Raw genomic sequence first — 16,289 nt, 5'->3', positions numbered from 1 at the left:
CAGCAATTATTAAAGGTTGCTAACTGAAAATCCAGTATGTCAGTATATATTGCAAAGTCACCTTTTTGCTGTTATTTTCAGATGTCTTTCTCTATCTTACTTTATTAAAATCTCATTCTAGCTATTATTTCATAGCCGACCCTGCTTCGATAGGAAGGTTGGGCCAGGTGGACTAGGACCTCTAGACAACCCTTCTAGCCTGACTTGTTCTATGATTTTTAGAATCATACACATGTAATTGCAAAGTTCCATGACATACACTGTGACAATTCAGGGCTGCCCTGAGAAACAGGACCTGCAGGTTGCTAGAGTTAATGGGGTTTATCGCTTTCTCAGGGGCTTTTGAATCCGCTCATTTATTAATATTGTTATTGTTTAACAGTAAAGTTTACAAAGAGCCTTAAAAATGCTGTAATCTTTAATCATCCTTTATCTGCTTATTTTATTTGTACTGAGACAGCAGTGGCCAACTTTAAATGGAGTTACAGAGTAAAATTAGCCCACTGCTCAGTCCAGAGAATGTCAGGTACATAAGAATTCCTAGAGTTTCAGCAAAACTTAGCAGACTGCCTTAAGATACTGAAATATTTTTGGTGCATCTTTTTCATGTTATTTATAGTACAGAGTTATTTGTAGTATTTGCTCCAGAGTGTTTGAGAGAAGGTGTTATGTTGGATTTGCATACAGAGAAAAATGACAGCGTCAGCCAGACTATCTGCTGCCATAACAGATGCACATATATATTCTTTGGTAAGAGGAAGTGAGAAGGATGCCAATTCTTCCATCCTATTGACCTTGTTCAGTGAGCCTGATCTAGATTATGTTATACCAATCATCATACACTTGGATCTGGTTGTAAACATAATATGACATACAGACTTTGATGGAGCTGATTTCCTCTTCTGGGTATTTATGCTTCAGTCTCTGGGCTAAATCTGGGGTCCTTTCTGTCTAAAAATTCTCTATGCTGATTATACAGTGTAGAGAGGAAAAAACCCAAAACTCCTCCAAGGGGTGGTGTTACTAGATATTATTATACCTTGGACATTTTCCATGTAATTTTTAGTATCTTCAGCTAATGGAAAAAAACTGACGCTGTCTTATTTTTTGACAAGATAATTATCCAGCATGTAGTAAACAAGGTTTTCTGTAAAGACTTCATAAATTCTTACGAGAAACAGAAAAAGACAATCCTCTTCCTTTTCTGAGCAAAACATTCAAATGGTGCATACTTTAGATTATGCATTTTTATTACTTGATATTGAAGTCAAATAATTAAATCCTGCTCATCTGGTTGTTTTGAAGACTCATTGAGTCAAACTTTTGAATATAGTTGCTGAACACATAGTTACCCTTGGGATTACTTTATCCTTGTATATTTTGTGGCAAAGTAGGTACTGCTGAACGGTGCAAACCAGGTGCTGCACAGTTTGGTCCAAAATGAAGTGATAGGATGCCATGACAACTTAGCACCAGCTAATACTTTTAAAAATATATTAGCTATACCATTATAGGACCACTACAGGATGATGCTTTCCAGGGCTATTTAGTACCAGTATAGGATAGCACCATATCGTAAAATTAGTATAACTGGGCATTTTTAAATAACTTTATATCACATATGTATATTTTATATTGAGATTACTCATGGCTGCTCTGCCCCGGGAGCAACTTGTTTCTTGTTCTCTAAAATGGACATCTGTGGATTGAGTTGTTTCACATATCCTGGGACCACTGCCTATTTTGACTTTCTGTATTTACAGAGACCATATTTGACTCCATACAGGTTTAAATTAATTATGTCTCACCAGAACAGATAGAGTGTTAAGTAGCCTCATTTTGCATGGCTGTAGTTGTGTTAACAGACATTTTCCAAATGGAAAATTGTCAGTTCCCCAAGATCTAGAGACACGTAGTTCCTCAGTTCTTGTTTTCCTGTCTCAGATTATGCTCATATGAATACAGAAGACTTATTAGATATGGTATTTGCAGGAATTGATACTTAAAGTGATGCATTATCTTGTTCAGATTTTAACAAAAATAGATAAATCTCTTTCCTAACTGGAGGACTAAAAAGCAATAAATAAATTGGCTGGTTTTGAGTAGATGGCACAATATATCTACCAACAATTAACAGTAGAAATAATGTACTGTTTCAAAATAAACAACCGGACTGGTGTTAAAATTGATGGATAACATTGTGGTTATCCATGCAGTATTTATAGGAAAAGTAAGCGAATTGCAAACTTCGTCATCCCTTTGATATTCCCAAACATATTCCCCAAACCTGATCCAATGGGGGTCAGCTCTACTGCGTAAGCGAATTATGCAAAATTAGTGCTTTTTAATGACACTACCAGCAAGGTAGTGTTTTTTTTAAAATGAACTCTCCAAGATAGATGTATCTGAATCTGATATCTCACTTACATGGGCAAATGAATAGTTAGCTTTCATCACTACCTACATAGCTTTAAGATACCCAGTGTTTTAAAAAAGACAGAACTACCTAATTATATATAAATGTCGTGAACCTTGGAGGTAACCGGATTTTTTTCTCATATATATAGCTTCTCCCTTTTTTAACTCCTTCCTCCTTGACAAGGCATTTGACTTATCTATTAATAAAAATAAAACGTCAAATATCCAGATTACTTCAGCATCCTTTTCATTTATTGATGTGGCGGAGCTATGATATATGCTGGCAAGAGGGACTGAGTCTATTCTTTAGAGCAGTTCTTGAGGCACTCCCCATGCTGCTCTCCGGGCATGCTTTGCTGCATCCTGCTTCCACATGGGAGGAAACCACACGGTGCCCTGCTCTATTGCGCACTCCGGTTCCTTTCAAAGGAACAGTTGGAAAATAAGCCAGTACTGTAATACTCCAGCCAGTCCTGGAGTGTGCGCAATGGGCAGTTTCAGGGCTTTGGGGCTCTCAATTCTGCTTTTGAGATGCCACCAGGATGGGCATCTGGGAGCCAGGGCTGCCGAGCTCACTGCAGAGTACCCTGCAAAATGGGTACGTACCCAGAGATCCGCCCGTACGACTCAGGGAACCCCTCACAGTCCTCCCAGTATTGCCAAGTGAAGCACGATGAATTACAGAAGTAAAAATTAAAAGCTACTTAGAACATCTTTAATGCCTTCAGATGTGATCATATCTCCCAACTAATTGGTGCAATTTCTTTGTCCTTTTCTCTTTCAACAAAACCAAACTTAAACTGCTTCTGAACTTAGGCCCTGCTCATCAGTTGCATTGTGGTCTCACTGTTTTACTGTCACATTTATCTGCATCAGCCATGGTCATTTTAGCATTCTTGATGTTATCAAGCTTTATGAATGAGATACTTTTAAACTGTTTTTTCCTCACTGAGGAGATGCTTTATAAAGATCCACTTCCTCTGTTCGTGTACAATAAATTAAAGCCGACTTCAGAAATGTTGTAAGCATTTAGGCATGCGAGTATACTATCTAGTTGAATCCCTCTTGATGAGGTCATTTATTTATCTATGTTATAAATTAAGGAAAAGGCAAGGAACACATGGTGCTGTAGTTTAAATCAGAAAGTAGTGTGAGGGAAAAGATATGAACAGTGAACAATGGGGACAGGAGAGCAGGTATACAAAGGCAAGCACCCAGTCGAGTGCAAGATTGCAATCGTGTTGATTATTTTCCTGGTATATTGCTTCTTTCTGGCTTGCAATTTTTTTGTATATTTTTGATAACAGACACTGTAGGACATATTCACTTTGCCTAGCTTTATGAGCCTTTCCAGTGCAATTCAGAAAAATGGGCCTAATTTAATTGCCCTAAATCACCCTCTGGAGGAGCCTCTCTTTTTCTGCCGAGGCATCTAGGCGGTTTTGTTTCATATTATTAGTATCTGGAATTAGACAGTGTGAATATTCCATATAATGTACTTCTCTCTCTTTCCCACTGTGTTTTCAGATAAGCCTGGAAAGCATCTGTCAAACTGTGGGCATTACTATAATTCCAGTAATATTTTGTTGAATAAGAACTCAAGGATACTGGAGTCCAAAAGATAATGCAACTCTAACTGCAGCAGCTATGATTCCTAACATTAATTTTTACCTTTCAGAAAGTTGGTTTGTTTTATTTTCATTGAAGTGGAGAATAAAAGAAATGGCTGAGGGAAGGGTTGTTAGTATACTCCCCTGTATAAGGACTTACTGTTCTGTTCATTTCACCAATGATATTATGATAGAAATATCAATAGCTAAATGTTAATAAGCATATATTTTGTCTTCACTCATACAAGAAGCTTTACTACCTGTAATTTAAATCATTAATGAGGTTGAATTTCTTTGGAAGTTGACCACAATCTACATGTTCTAAAATATACAATTGTAATTAAGACATTCTTAATATTTAGTGCCTGTATAGCCAGGCATTTCAGGGTTGAAAATGCAGGGTTCAACGCACAATCTTTTTCACTACCCACATACAAGTTTAGTGTTGCATATGAGGAGTATGTTTCCTCTTGTCTGCATCGGCTACCAAAAGGACTGCTCCACCTCTTGTCCGAACACTGGCAGGCACAGAGGTGACACCCTTCACAGAGGTGTACTCTGCCCTTTTATCTAGATAGACTCCTAAAAGCTTTCGGCTGAATCATTGGTGTGTCTCTGCAAGCTGTAAAAAGCAGCAAAGTCAACTGTTATAACATTTCTAAGATGTATTGTTTCCGTGATAAGCTCATGGTTTTCCTCTGAGTTATTCCAAAGGCTCAAATAATAAACATGCAAATGATATTTCAAGATAGGAACCAAATTAAGCTTTTTATCCTACCTTTAAGACGTTTGAATTGGAAGCAGCCAACTTTCAGATAATGGCACAATGCTGCAAAAGGATCTGGAGTTGTGGAAGGCTTTAAAATAAAAGAATTGCCACCACACAAGTATGTTTTCTCACATTTCAGTGACAGATTATTTCAGAGAACTCTCTAGCCCATTTCCTATTTCCTTTGCCCTTGGTCTGCTGAGTAATATTTGCATTTTTCCCTAAAACAGCATATCTCCTTTCTGGGTGGAAATTTCTGATAAATGTTTTCCGTTGAACTTCCTTCAGCATCTACATTAAACAACGCCTTTGCCAAGGATCATTTCCTGAGGTCTCTACTTTCTGCTTGCTGAACAACATGTAGCCTCAAGATTGTGTCCTGCCTGCCTACTACCACTTTGGGTTACTTAGGATTGCAGGAAATTTTCCAGTCTCTAAATAAAATTATTTCAGAAATCACTCCAGAAATTGTTACCTTACTGTTCTGTGGGGGCTAACTAATTTTAACTTTAATTTAATTTTAATTCAATTTTATTTTAATCTTTTAACTAATCCTATAATACTGAATGAAAAAATCAGTGGCATTTTTGGAACTAACAATGGAGATGCTTAAATTGGAAAGTGCTGAAACAAGATGATGTCAGAAAGAAAATGCCACTTAATTTTTATTGCATCCTTCCAGTTTAGTTGGAAGCATGTTCCATTAGGATAGAGTTATGTCAAAATTTATCCAACTAGCGTTGATCCCTTGAATACTATCTGAGCTGTATAGATTTCAGCATTAGCACTTGTGACTAAATTTCTCCCTGAGAATATGATGGCACTTTTCCCTCGCTTCCTATGTGGGGGCTGTAATAGTGGCATGCTGCGTAAAGTACAGTGGGGCGACGGGGGGCTTCAGAAGCTGAGGTATTTTTAATAGAAATGTGACAGAATCCTGGGTGTACCTCTGACTTTTTCATCTATTTACTTAAATATCTTCTGGATTAACATAGCCAGGTGAGAAAGGTAAATATAGCCATGAATTTCATTCCTGCTTTCTGCAAAGCATGTATCAGAAAAGAAAAGCAGCTAACTGTTGGTCAAGTTCAGGGTGCCAGATACCTTAGTTAAGTTATCGGGCACAAAAATGGACTATAAAATCTTATTGGAACTTACAATTGTTTTTTTCCTAAAATTGCATCCGAAAGCCTAGAGAGATGAGGAATTTTTCTTTTTATCTTTGGTTCTAAAGCTTCATGTGTAAACTGAATTTTGCAACAGAAAATTGCTGGAAGTCAGTATGGCTGGCTATATGGTCTGTCTCCTTCAATTTTCATTTCTTTAAATGTGGAGATCATTTAAATCTTTAGTTTTTTAAAGCAGGAGCCATTAGTGATGACAAAGAATGAAAGTTTCTGTAAATACTCTAAAAATAAAATTCTTAATCACATGTTACCCTGGAAAAGAATGAAGAATCCACCAGACACTTAGTTTCCTTACTTCCCGTTGCTTGGGCATCAAAATCAATAACATAAATACCTTCATATTTTTTCTGTTAAATTCCATAAATTATTTAGTTTTGAAATTGGGATTTAGATGTCTATAATCTGTTGATTTTTATTAAAATTTTTATTCTCCAGAAATCTGAAAATTTTGATTCTGCTTTCCTTCATTTGATATTGACCCTGACTTATGTTTAAGTCTCAAAGCAGAATAGGCTTTTATTAAGCTCTCACCTTTTGGGCGCTATATTTTTTGGTTATTTTTTAGTATAGTCTTTATGTTTGTTAGGAAAAAGTGAGTAAGCTTTTGGATTTTGACTTAAGAAATCCGTATCTGGATTGAACCCACATTCGCCTTTGAGAGAAAACCTTGAAGAAATGTTAAAATCTTGGTAGAACATGCAGCTTTCTGTCAGAAAAGCATTTGCACATTGCATTGCAGTTCAGAACATTACGATGACATATGTGTCTGGGGGAGTTAGTTTGCAGTTAGCAAAAGTGGAAAATTTCCTTGCACAGCTACTTACTCCTTTTATGGACCCTCTTAGCATGCACTGGTGAGCTTTGTAAAAGGTCACACAACCCTTTTGAAAGTGGAAAAAGATTCCTTGTAGCTGGTGTGTCCATCGAGCTGTGAGAAGGAATCAGTATAAAGTCAGGACTATTGTGCTGAGCTCTGTTGGCTTCCTGCAGATAAGCGTGGAGCTCTGCACCTTGTTGAGACAATCTGACTTCCTGACCCTGACGTGTGTCAGAGGCTGTACACTCAGGTTATGAGCACGCCAACCTCGGTGCCACCTAGCACGGGATCTCTCTGACTGCTATGGCGCTGGTATCAGTCCTGAGGTCGGGGCTATTGATGCCCTTGAATCAAACGATAATGTGCTCCAAAACAGTTGGCAGCACTAGGAGAAATTAGCAAGAAAAGTTACCTGACTTCCAAGTTTATAGATTAATTAGCATGAAAACTGTAGCCCAGCTTTTGCCATCATGACATTATACAGTAATTTATCCAGGAAAAAAATTATTTAGCCATGGGGCTTAGTGCACAGTACAACATGGCCCTGTGTAAACGGAAGAATCCAGTTTTGAAGTAAAATTACTAAATACCTTAGCAAATTTCTCCTGAAATCTTAAGGCTCCTTGAAATGATAGATTTACTACAAGATAGTTGCAAAGCTAAGAAATAACTATTCTTGGGAGTTACATCTGGACTGATTTTTTTGTAAATTAAGAATGTGCTTTGAGGATTGGGATAAAGTACATCATATAGTTTTATGTGTTTTATGCTGTGGTGTTGATAGGCAAATAGTACTTGAGGAGACCAGTAAAGATATTAAGATGAATCATAGTGAAGTTGTTTGATAACAGCTTCTATTTCTTTTACAGAATAATATTCAGCAATATACCACCACTTCCAGCCTACTAAACCCATTTTCTATTTAGGCTTATTGTCCACTGAGTCAAACTGCTTAATAACTTCGCATTTACAATATTTAAAATCTAGGTTTTTATGTGCACGTTTCAATGGCAGCTAATGATTCATTGGTGTTTTACTGTAAAAATCAAATTGGTAATTGAGCTACATTCATATAGGAATGAACTTTAAATTTAAAAAGCTGTTAAAGCAATCCTTTCAAGACTAATAAAAAATATTGCCTTTTAGGCTGACACATAGAAATTTGTTAGCTTAAATTTCTCTCCAAAACATACTTTATAAATAATACTAAGGTAGATCTTGACTGTTGTAATATTGACCAAAAAGGCTTATCTTGAAAAGTTATTTTTTTCTAAAAAAGAAGTAATGTCTTCAGAATAACCTTTTCTTCTTTTCCTAAATTTCTCTTCTGTTAATAACCATGATTTGCCTCCAGATGAATGCTAATCTCTGCTGTTAGATATGATTCTCCATATATTGCACAAGCATTGGACTGTCAGCAATGAATTTTACCATGAAACTTGCATCATTTTCCCCTAAAGAAAAATGTAAAATATATTTACTTTTAAATGGGGTCTATGTGTACATTTTTCATTGAAATGTGTTTTACAAAGAATTACACCTAGCGTAATGTATTTTAGCTCATACACTGAAGCACATATTCCCCCAAACTGTTGTGGCAACTGATAAAAAAACCTGTAGTGCTGGCTTACTAAGAATTATTTTTAAATCTCAGTAATTTATCTTGAAAGACTCCATAATCAATATTCTATAGCACTGTGAGCCTGCTGCTTTATTACCCTTTTTATTCAAGTGTAGAAAGATAAAGTATTGATTTTTGTTTGGTTTGTGTGCTGTAAAAACAAAGGAGAAATGTCATTTTTGAATACCAAGGTCATATGCCCATTGTTTTATTGATTTTAAATTAAATAAAAGGTATGTAAGGCAATAGTTGAAATTGCTTTGGGGAAAAAGAAATGCCATTGAAATAAAAAAAAGTCAAGCAATACCACTGAAAATAATTTATTGCAGGTTTATCTCTCCAGCTGAGTTTTCAAAAAATCTTTCGCCATTAGATTCAAAGTAGTGTAGTATAGATAATAGATACTGCACAAACTTTAGTGTCAGTACAGACTGACTCTATAAAAAGAGCAATACAGTTCTCTATTTTGGTGGTTCCCCTTCTTTTGGTGTTTTTTTAATGTTTCTTACAACTTACTTCTTTTGGATGTTGACTTTGACCTAGACACTGACAGTAAAAACAAGAAAGATGCTCCTGTTTCCTCTTCTTCACAGCATACCAGCTACATGTTCATCACTACTCATCTTTGGGTGCCTAAATGATTGTTTGAGCTTCTTAATTTATATCTTTTGTTATCTGTGCTACCAGTAGTTAGCTTTTTGTTGTTGTTGCTTACAGTCTTCAGAATACTTTTGGTCCTGAAAGTAGCAAGAAGCATTGCTATAATGTGATGATGATGTCACTGCCTTGTGGCTTATTTCACTAACAATCACCAGGGCTGCCAGTCCAATCAATAAAAGAGCTAATATGCAGACATGAGAGGTTGTTATATAGGAGCTTATGGCTACATTGTTAGAAAATATAACTATCCAGAGCTGAAAAATAAAGGCGGGGGGAACCTCATCAGACTATTGGATTTCATTGTTTTGGTTTGAAAACACATTACATTGTTATAATTTTGTTGTTCCCTTGGGTGAGTTCATGGTCTCCTATTTCCATGAGGTTTTTTTTTCTATTTACTTATCATAGTGTTTCGGATATGTGCTATTAATTGAAGTAAGTTATGAGACAGATTATGTCTGGAGAACATACAAAATTTCTGGTTTGCTGAGCAAACACAAGTGTGTATATGGTTTTAAATTTTTACTGAGCTGGGAATGCAGTGGTGTTTGTGTTATTTACACAAAGGAGCCATTTACTGATTTTAAAAATAGAAGTATCATTAAAGGGCACCTTGATGGTTAGCAAGCTTGAAAACCAAGGAGCGGTCAAATACTGTAATTCCCAATGGGTGATGTCTGATTTGTTCTCAAAAGCTTCTTCCAGTGGAAACTCCACAGTCTTTTCCATGACAGTTTTGTCTGTCTTTAACAGTATGTGTAGATGTGTAGACATGGCACTTTGGGATGTGGTTCAGGGGGATGGTGGTGTTGGGCTGACTGTTGGACTTGATGATCTTGGACGTCTTTTCCAACCTTAATGATTCTATGATAAAAATTTTTCTCAAGGGCTAAATAAATCTTTCTTACTGTAATTTAAGCCCATTATTTATTGGTCACCCTCTATGTATTGGCAGATTATTCCCTTTTTCTTCATGGAAGTGTTTGACACATAAAGATATCTTCTCTTTTTTTAGCCTAGAGTAAACCAGATTCTTGTAGTCTTTTTTTGTATGTGTTCCCCTCACTTGTGAGATACTGTAGTCCTCCATCAGTCTCACTGCTGACCTCTAGACACTCCCCATGTTCCTCCTGAAATGCAATATCCAAAATCACTCCTGCAAAAGCTTTACTGAGTAGGCTGGGAGAATTATTTTGTGTCTTGATTCTGTACCGGTGCCTTTCTACCTGAATACCCTGTTTATCCATCTTACAGCAATATGCTAAATGTGTTTTATATAACCTACACAAAAGGAGTTGGAACTGTATTTTAGATTCTCAGGTTGTGAGAACACAATACATTACGACTGGCTTCTGTAAGAAACAAACACTGAGATTTCATACTTTGTCTACCTCAATTTTTTCCCAGTATTAATAACTTATTTTAACATTTTTTATTTGCTAGTTAAAGCAATTTTTAATCATTCATAAAGACCATTTGTTTAAATACCTGGTGTCTTGTAGGATTAAGCTCTTGAACTTTTAACACAGAAGAAAGGAAGCCACCTGTTGATGGGCGAGAGAGAGTGGTGTGCTGGTATAAAAGCCCCATAGTAGGGACAGCTTCATAGCAGAGATAATGTACAGGAAGAAACTCCATATTTAAGCGTATTTTGAAGTAAATTTATTATAGCTGTGCTACAGGAACCACGGTGTTTGGTACGATCTTCAAGCACATGGGTGTACTGTGAGTTCTGCTCTCAGTAAATGAGATGTGGCATATATCTTCTGTGCAGTAGAGCTGAGCACTACTGCAAATCTGAAGTGCTCAGCAGTGAGGTGCAATCAGACCAGAACCTTTAAGAAGTGAGAAATATTTTTATAGACCCATAGTTTGAATTCATATTTTCTTCCCTTTCTCTTTAACTGTGCACTTCAGAAATGTAGCAATTTTAAAAGACTAGTGAGGAGTTTCTGTAATCCCAAAATACTGAGAATCTAGCCAGTAGTACTATGTAAGTGCTGTAAAACTTCAAGAATTAGAAACATGAGTGGAGATTCTAATACTTATTATATATAAATAGAGTTACATAGATATTGATATATACATACACTTACTTGCCTATATATATGTATGTATGAGGTAAGAACCTGCTGTAGAAATACTCAAATAAGCAGGTTTGAGAAGACAGGAAAAGTAATCACATACCTTTTCATTTCATTCTAGTTTTGCTGACCATATGCTTTCTGCCTAGCACATTCAGGTCACCTAATGAGGCTTTGAAACTGACTTACAAGTTGTTGTGTTCTTTCCCTACCTGGTGATCAAAAACTCGCTCTCTGTCAGCTGGGTAGAAATTAGCATCTGCCATCTGTCTTCAGTGTGATAGTTATCATCACACTGCTTATGCGGGGGGAAAAGATCCTGTGTATGTATTGGTAGATACAATTGGATTTCATTTCTCTCTAGCAGTGTGTGGGAAAAGGAGAACCCAAAAAGTATTAGGAATGTGAAAATTAGAGATCAAGATAGCCTGTGAATAGAGAAGAGCATTTATTTTTGATGTTCAAATTCTCTTTTTTTGAAACACTAAATGAAAATTTTATTATGGAAAATTATCAATACTCTGTCCTGTTATAAAATAATTCTCTGCAAACTGTTTTCTGTTACGTCCCATATGTTATTCTGATACATTTATAAACTTTTCTATCAACTTGGTATACTTAATTAAAAAATTATTTCACCAAAGGATTTTTTAACTCTAGGTAAATTTTTACATTTCCATCAAAACTGATAAAAATTATAATCATTTTACGCTGCCATCCTGATAATCACTTTCCTCTGCAAGGCCATGCAAGTGTAAGAATTTTTGAAGGAGAACTTGAGTTATTAAGACAACATAAGGGAATGGGTGAGAATTGCAGAGAGAAGGAAGGAAACTTGAAGACAGCCTGATGAGGAAGGAGATGAATTTTTAGGCAAAGGGCACAGTGAAAGTGTTGTGTAGTGTGCAGGGAAATGGCCTCGTGTCTTGTTATTATTATTATATCACTGTTACCTTCAGAAAAATGGGTGTGTTTATATCATCATTAATGAATAGGTTCAAAGGTAAGTCTGCCATCAGTTTTCTGTCTAATCACAGTAAGTTGCTGGATTGTGAATTTTGTCTATTAATGAAAAAGGCACACCCTCGAATGTAAGGGGTTTGCAGATTCCAGACTACCTTTTTATGTGTAAACAACCTAATTTATGAAACAGTAATAGTCATTATAAAACAAAATGCTTTTCCCTGAAGCTATTTGTGTCTCAAAACCATATCTGAGTGTTATTAGTACATATCAAAGAAATACAATCTGGTTAAATTTGTGGAGGGTGGAACGTGATTTACTTTTCAGTCCTGATGTAATGCCCTAGCTGCGTTATGGCCCATATTGTAGAATAGCATTTTACATGTAATAAATATCTTAGAAGACTGTAACGACCTGGGAGACAGGCAGCACAATAAGCTATCTTTTCTGAATTTGTGTTAGCAGAATTTTGTAACTTACAATATTTTTTTGAATAAATGTTCTAGAAGCATGGGGTTTTGTCATATTGCAGGGTGAATAAGGATTGGTTACAAAGGTTTTACCACTTACAAATAGACAGAAATAATATTCCGGGAGTTCACAGAATCTAAGAATAAAAAGCAGAAAGTTATAAAATACCAAGTTCCTGGAATGTGAAAAACTAACTGTTTCTACGACAGCCTGACTGGGTAAGCTGCCATGGCAACTATTGCAAAAGTTACATTCCCTGATAAAATTTCCCCTCAAATTAAAGATACATTGAGGAAGTGTGTGTTTCAGAACCGTACTTTCTAGATATATGTGTTTCAGTACCAGTCATCAACATGCTTCAATTCCAACATTATAAGATGCTTTATGAATTCAGACTTTTCTTCTGTGCTACTCCAGTTTGCCATTGTTTTCATAGGGTCAAATTCTGATGAACATCCTGTTTAATTCTAAGGAAGGCAATGGTGTAAATAAGGAAGAGACTTTTTAATGTTACTTTCTGATCCTGCCATAACATTATTTCCTATTTTACTGTCAGGTAACAACATACAATTTGTCTACCTGATTTTCTTACCTCTAATACTGACATAGCGTTATTTAGCAACTTGGGGACGGTGGTACCAGTCAGCCCAAATAACATGTAATCGAATGGTATTCTTAAAATGTCATGTAGCAGAGTAACCTTATACATCTTTTTCCTGGAAATGTATGAACACAAAGAGAGAATTTATTATTAGGTTTTAAACCTCCCTGCCTTGTGTCAGAAATATTGCTACTCTCTGTGTGATCTCACTAATTTTGGCACTATCTGGGAGTGTGTGCCTAAATGAAACCTTTGTGGGTTTTGATTCAAGGGCTGATTCATGGATGATTTTTAGTTTTTAACTGAAGGGGTCCCTCTGCTGGATCGTTTCATAATTCATTGCACAGGTTTGGGGGGAGCTGTTATGTTTGAAATATAAGTGCACAATGTTGAGCTTTTTCACAATGAGGCAAATTAATGTCTTCATATGATTTTACAATTTAGTTTTACAAAGACATTTCCAAATAAATGTTATGTGCTTTTTCTAATTATATTTTAATGATAAAATACAATATAAGGAAACTATTTAAAAAATTATAAGGAGGCTAATATCTCTCTTTTAAGTACTTATGCTTTTTTGGCCTTTTTAAAAAAAAATTCTGTATTGGAAGCAGAATTCTAAGATAAAAAATATTGCCTGAGTGAAGTAATGTCCCTGACTTCATTTAGAGCCTAATTCCATTTATGAGTTAGATTGCCTATAAATCTGTTAAAGATATTTAGAAGAGTAACACATGAAATTTTAATGTTTATCAATATTATTTATATTTTATTGAATATGAGAGATGTCTTCTAAATATGAATATCAGCACTGGGCTGGGATTTTGAAGGTGTAGGATCAGTTTTAGGTGGCTTTGATCAGAATTTCTGTAAAAAGCACTGAAACACCAGTAATAATCCTTGAAATGCATAGATCATGAGAATGATAATACTTCAATAACTGAGGATTTCCGTTGACTTCTTTAACTGTTCTGTAGTTTCCCACTACCATACTAAGAATTTGAGTGCAACTCCTTCTAATGGAACTGTTACCTTTGAAGCATGACTTATTGAAAAATCAGATTATGGAATTTTGAATGAATGGCATAGCAATTTCATATTGTGTATGATAAGTATTCAAGTTTACATTTTTTAATTATTATTTAACTCAGCAAATTGAGCCCTAATTGCTGTTCCTTATACATTTTGGCCAGTAATAAAAGCGCTACAGTTCTAAAAAATCATGTCCTGTTCTGGCTCAGTCCTCAGAGTTCATTGGGACAATCATAGGCTCTCCTTCTGTAAAAACTTATCTTCCTCCAAGCAGGTCCTCTAATCACCTCCCATTCAACACCACAGCCCATTATTTATAAACCTGCCAGTCTCTGATGGAGCATATGGAGCTGTGTGTGTTCATGGCACCTAATGCCTGGCTTCATCTCTGGGTCCTGCAGCTGTGGCTTTATAAAGTTTACTTGTCAGAATGACTGTCACTTTCTCAGCAAATGATCCCTCCCCAGCTATCACTCTTTTCTTTGGAGATTTGATGTACAGTATCAGGAGTGTGTCAGGTATATACAATTATATCATCCTCCTCTGATGAGAATACAGTGAACACATTCATCAGAGCTTGGGAGTCTCTTCAGACAAGCAATTGGCTCAGGTCAGAGGTGTTTTGAGTAGCAGTTCGGTCACATCAGGATGTACAGACTTTGTTATGTCCACAGTGCATGTGAGTTTCTCCTGAATAACCACGTAGAGATGATCACAGACATTTCCACCATCATATATTACTAAACTAATACGGGAAAGTTCATTCAAGTCTGCTGAGAAGCAACAAAGCTGTGAGTGTACAACATCCCCAGTGAAGCCTACTTCTAACCAATTCATGTATGAGAGAGTTGGAAGAGACAAGTGAGTGGTTTCAACAGGAAACCTTGTCCACGTGAGTAGACAGCTCCCACAAACACAGCCAGATGACAATAAGTTTTTTTGCTTCCAGGGATAAAAGAAAGTGTCACAGATCTTGCTAAAAACAGGGTTAGGAACCTCTGTGAGATGCCATTCTGGTCAAAGAGTTTTGAAAGATTTCTGTGTGCTTTTCCTTCGATTCTCTCTCTTTTGCAGATTGCCTGAAATGTGTAGAAAGTGAGGGTGCATGTGACTATTGATCAGTTTTGCTTCTCATCATCATTTTTGTTTTCCAGATCTGTGAGGATCCTGAACCAAGGACCAAAGTGTGCAGTGGCTTTACACAACTCTGGTGCCCAGACATTTTTCTCTCCATCCTGGATGACTGGTGTCTTAAAGCCCACTCATAAAAACACCCTTTTATCAAAAGGGTTTTTTAGATACAGCATACAGTGTTGTAGGTTTGTCCTTTATTCTCTTTATTCTTCCTGACCTTATTGTCCCAATTATTATTGACTCCAATCTGGATTAGGATAAACAAAGCCAAGAACTTGAAATAGGCTGTAGAACATCTCAGCTTCTGTGCTCTTTACCGGACTGTTCTCTGTGCTTACAGATAGCACCACAGTTGTCTTCTATGCTGCCAGACATTTCCCCGTTCTGTTTCTATAAAAATGCTGGCTGTAAAGCACCAAAATTTAAATCAGCCTCTTAGCTCTTCAAATTGCTAGAAAGGTGAAAGCAAAAATGGATTAACTCGGCAGCAGATCACAGGAGCTGTTTGAGTGGTTTAGATTATTCTGTTATCTACATGTTATTGTGTAAATAACCTCCCAGAGTTCCTGAAGATGCAGAAACCTCCCTTCCTCCTCGCCCACAACTCCAGTAGCTTTTTGATGGGCAAAACCCATCACCTTTATATGTTTCTATTTTGCCTTTCCTGTAAAACTAAATGTCAGAAGGCAGCTCAGGTTGGACAGAATTACCATTATACTGACTGGTATATGCCTTATCTTAGCTGTTTAGATCACCGGTCAGTTTTTTGCTATTTCCAGAGCTTTTACCTTGACAGCAAAGGAGGATTCTACATCCCAGCCTAGAAATGCTGCAAAATAACATGGCAAATAATCTGCTGGTTACTGTAGACCAGATGTTTCAAGATATAATTTTGCATGGATAATCTCCACTTTGAAATCAC

At 36.3% G+C, this 16,289-nt stretch overlaps 1 protein-coding gene across 1 annotated transcript in view; it reads right to left on the bottom strand.

Annotated features, from left to right (window-relative positions):
- Positions 1–4,926, bottom strand: part of KLHL4 (kelch like family member 4) — a 94,812-nt gene extending 89,886 nt beyond the window's left edge. Inside the window, exon 1 of the mRNA XM_075106659.1 lies at positions 4,807–4,926. The gene's annotated coding sequence lies outside the window, so the exon portion shown is untranslated. The remainder of the gene's footprint in view (positions 1–4,806) is intronic.
- Between the last annotated feature and the right edge of the window lie 11,363 nt (positions 4,927–16,289).

Source organism: Phalacrocorax aristotelis, chromosome 11, assembly GCF_949628215.1.
Source record: "Phalacrocorax aristotelis chromosome 11, bGulAri2.1, whole genome shotgun sequence".
Classification (NCBI taxonomy): Eukaryota; Metazoa; Chordata; class Aves; order Suliformes; family Phalacrocoracidae; genus Phalacrocorax; species Phalacrocorax aristotelis.
The sequence above is the reverse complement of the archived record's forward strand: the minus strand, read 5'-3'. Positions and strand labels throughout refer to the sequence as shown.